Source organism: Crocodylus porosus, unplaced genomic scaffold (genome assembly GCF_001723895.1).
Source record: "Crocodylus porosus isolate Cpor-Errol unplaced genomic scaffold, CroPor_comp1, whole genome shotgun sequence".
NCBI lineage: Eukaryota > Metazoa > Chordata > Crocodylia > Crocodylidae > Crocodylus > Crocodylus porosus.
This window is the reverse complement of record NW_017728918.1, coordinates 78,783,214-78,787,318: the sequence shown is the minus strand read 5'-3', so window position 1 is coordinate 78,787,318 and position 4,105 is coordinate 78,783,214. Positions and strand designations below refer to the sequence as shown.

The 4,105-nt window shown below is 47.9% G+C and overlaps 1 long non-coding RNA gene across 1 annotated transcript; it reads right to left on the bottom strand.

Moving 5' to 3' along the window:
* Window positions 1-431: 431 nt before the first annotated feature.
* LOC109311893 lies at window positions 432-1,812 on the bottom strand. The gene is made up of 2 exons (XR_002101652.1): window positions 1,724-1,812; window positions 432-676 (listed from the first exon to the last, which is right to left on the bottom strand). It is a non-coding gene; the product is annotated as an uncharacterized LOC109311893 (long non-coding RNA).
* Between the last annotated feature and the right edge of the window lie 2,293 nt (window positions 1,813-4,105).

Below are 4,105 nucleotides of genomic sequence, written 5' to 3'. Positions count from 1 at the left end.
GAATGACACTGCTCTGAAACTGCATGTTTCTAGTTTATAGCTGAATCGTTTGTAAAAGATGCGAATGAAAATGAGTCAGGCAAAGGTCGGGGCTTCTTCTGTAACTTTTTTTCTTCAAGCATAATCTATTGACCATTTCACTAATGACCATTCATTAACTCCTTTCACTCTTTCCTAGTCACTTGTCCTCGGTCATGCCAGCGACTTTTCGGGACGGAGCTTCTCCTACCCTTAGACTTGACCGCATGACACATCTGGAAATGACACATCTGGGAATCAACGTTACCAGTAAGCGTCGCAGAGAAACAGTGTTATAGAAACAACTGTCAGGTCATTTGAAGGTTAACAAATACCTTAGTGAAATAATGCCGCATGCCGGGCTTTCGATAATCACGAAACAGAGCGGAAGAAAAGGGACCAACTCAGGCAAGAAATGCGTGCTCGTAATTGTATTTAATGTAACAAAAGCGACAGAACCGGTCTGAAAACCAGGCGTGGCTGGGAAATGAGGTTTGGCTGAAGGCGCAGAAGTTGGGAGGATGGCAGCATGTGGCCGGCACCTGGGAGATCGTGCCAAGCAAGTGACCGTCTTGATGCTTTCCCCGGCTCTCAGCAGCAGCGGCCGCGGTGTTCCCCGGCATCTTCTCCCAGGGGCCTTCCTGGACTTGGGCGTTATCTGTTCAAGGGAGGAAATACTATTCGTGTTGAATGACAAACGTTGGGACACACACACGGACACACACACATACCAAGTGCAGCTACCGCCCGCCCTATGCAGACACCGGCTGGTCTGGGTCGAGCAGCAGCAGAGATGCAAACTCAGCTGAGGCTGCTGGGCCAGGAGCCCTTCCAAGCCCACGCAGTGCAGGATCTACTGGATTCCTCTGGGGCACTCTATACAATCGGGCCCACGGGAAACTACTGATTGGTTTCATAGATTTAGGGGCAGGAAGGGACCCACCTTACAGATCATCCAGTCCAGCCCCCCTGCAGTTGGGCAGGAAAGACCGCTGGGGTCATATGACCCCAGCAAGATAAGCATCTTCCCCCACATTGCTCTCGGCTGTGAATCCCCGGTAGTGTCAGGCGATGTTGTCGTTTCCCTGTCCCCATGGCAGTGCCTCCTTACCTGATGAGCACAGTTGTGCTCTGGGTTGTGTCCACAGCCTCCTCTTGGGAAATGCTTTCAATTGGGCTGAGCTGCTTGGGCCTGCATGGAAGAGGGCTCCCCCCCGTTCCCCGCCCCCGCCCCAGCAGCTTCCTACAGCCCAGAGATTACCGACAGCTAAAGGAAACACAACATGGGGAGTGGGGGAAGAGGAGAGATCTGATATAAAACCGCTTCCTCCTCTGCCCCATCACTTGTTCGTGGCCATCTCAGTGTACACAATGGAGGGCAGTGCTCTCGTTTGCACTTTCTCTTGCAGTGCATTGATTTTCACTTGGAGAGATCCGCAACCGGTTGCAAAGGTGAGTACCTTGGATCAGATCCCACGTGATCCCCCCCGCCAGGCTGCAGACACACATTGCTACTACGGGGAGACGCTGGCAAAAGATGAAGCAGGAAGGAAAGAAGTTATCCACTCTCCCAAGTTAAATGAGGAGCTTAGAGGTCGCAGCTGTGTCTAGCAACCGTTTTTGACAAGGTAGGGCCTGCAGTTTAATACTGGCCTAGTCCAGCAGTCGCAAAGAGAGAGGAGAGACCTCTCAAGATGGAGATGACCTGTGATCCTTCAGTGTCTGCCTTGTATTCCTCTTGGGTTTCCTCGGGCTGGGCCACGCGTGCTGCATTTCTGTTGGGAAGGGCGTCAGGCCCCGTTTCTGCAGCATCAGAAAAACAGAGGGGACAAGAAAATCATCGATCTGTTTACTCCAGGGGACAAAGCCTGCCCCACTCCACCCCACCCTCCTGAATGTCATGGACAAGCTCCCTTTGACTCCAGCAGAGTCAAGCTCTCCCTTTTCCCACCAGCCCCTCCGCCCGGGAATCCTGTCTTTATTTTTGCCGGGATGGTTTGAGGCATGCACGAGAGAAGTTTCCATCGCAGCGTCAGGAGTAACGATGCTGCACCCCAATGCAACAAATCCTAGCGCATGGCAAGCCAGGGCCTACTCCGTGCTTGGATACAAGTTGCATCTAATAAGAGGCTGAGGCTCAGTACGAAGGCGCTGAGTTGCACTGACTCCCGCCTGTCCGCTCCCCGCGGTGCAAGCGCCGCCACAGGAAAAAGGTAGTGTGCGCCTCTCCGGCCGGGGCACTTCCAGCCTGAGACAGCCTGACTTGATGTGAAACTCGGTGCTGCACACACGTTTCAGCCGCAGACGCCTTAATGAGAGGAGGTGGGGTTAATTGTAAGAGCAGCTGTGACCCAGAAACGACAATCCTGCGAAATAAGAAGATGCTGTGGTGGAATTTTGCCCATCTTTCCTTTTAAAAAAAAATTGATTTCTAAGTGTGGGTTGGGGAGGGGACTTTTCGGTCTAAAAATATCTCATCTGGATCCTCAGAGAAGAGGAGCAGTGAGTAAGATTAGGACAGTCTCCCGCTCTTACCTTATAGTATCTATCCTTATATTGTAAAGTGAAGTGCAAGTGATCAACAGTGACCACTACTTCACAGTGTTCTTTTATAGCCCAGCGATAGCACCCGAAAATCTGTATTACATTCCGTACTACGTCCATATTAAGGCAAAGGAAGGAAGGGCTATTCTATTGCAAACCAATTTCTTCCTAAAGCCATGGCTCTTCTTCCCCCTCCCTCCCTCCGAAGGATTTGCATCGATCTAACCAGTATATCCAGACCTGGGATTGAATCAGCTGCCGAAGTTTGATTTCGTATATACAAATATTGTTCGTGCGCGCTCACTTGCACTTTGGCAGGGGGTCACATACAGAGTCACCATTCCTCCAATCCACCTCCCTCCCTGCAAAATATAGCCTAAAAGACCACCATTACTAGGGAAAAAAGTCAGACGACTGTCACATTACCTAACTTAGTGAAATCATAACAAAGGGCTCCATTAGAAGTGACATCACATGAGCTGGAAGGGGTTTTCAAATCCACTTACACTTCTTTTGCAGTTGCCTATTGCTTCCCTGAAATGTCTCACATTCTCGGCATGTTCTGCAGAAGCTTGATTAAACTCAAGAGATCTGGTTTTGTACCACTCCTCCGTGTCCTGGGGGGAAATTAAACAGAGGAGGGCAAACGCTCATGTTGATTGTCAGAAATGTGAGGAAATACCTATGTTTCAGCCGTTTGATGCATACGGAAATTTCATAAACATGTTTAGGGCAATGAGACTATCGTCAGCCAGGATCTGGAAGGGCACCGCTCCGTGTGAACAATAAGGGGGAAATGAACAGCTTTGAAAGAGGGGAACCAACATGCCGAGAAAAATCCTTTTCTATACAATTTGTGCAGGTGTACGGAAAGAAACACTGTCTTATGAAGAAAGTATCTATCTAGCTATCTATCTATCTATCTAGCTATCTATCTCATACATGCATGCATAGACGGACCGCTAGATGAATACATATATAAATGGATAGATACCATCTCGATAGTATCTATCTATCCATTTATGTATGTATGTATGTATGTATTTCATACATGTATCTATTTCATACATGCATACATAGACGGATAGATAGAGGAATACGTACATAAATGGATAGGTACTAATATAGATGCTAGTATCTATCCATTCATTTATGTACGTATTCCTCTATCTATCCTTCTACTATCTATACTAGTATCTATCTATCTATTCATTTATGTACGTATTCCTCTATCTATCTATCTATCTATCTATCTATCCTGGAGATGTTTATTTCTAGAGATGGAATAGTAAATGTATTAAGTATGTTGATCACGAAGAAGGATTTTTTATTTTTTTGGCTCAGCAAGGCCTGACAGATAATTTCATCCTCCAAATCCGACGAAGTATAATTTTACCTGCAGGTCCTTGGCTGCAATTCCTTCATCCTCTATCTGCATGTCCCTCAGAGCAGCAGCCAGGTCTGGGACTGAGCAGGAGACATGGACACACGCGGCAGCACTGTAGATCTGGTCCATCACACGTTCAGTGCCTTGTTTTGACAG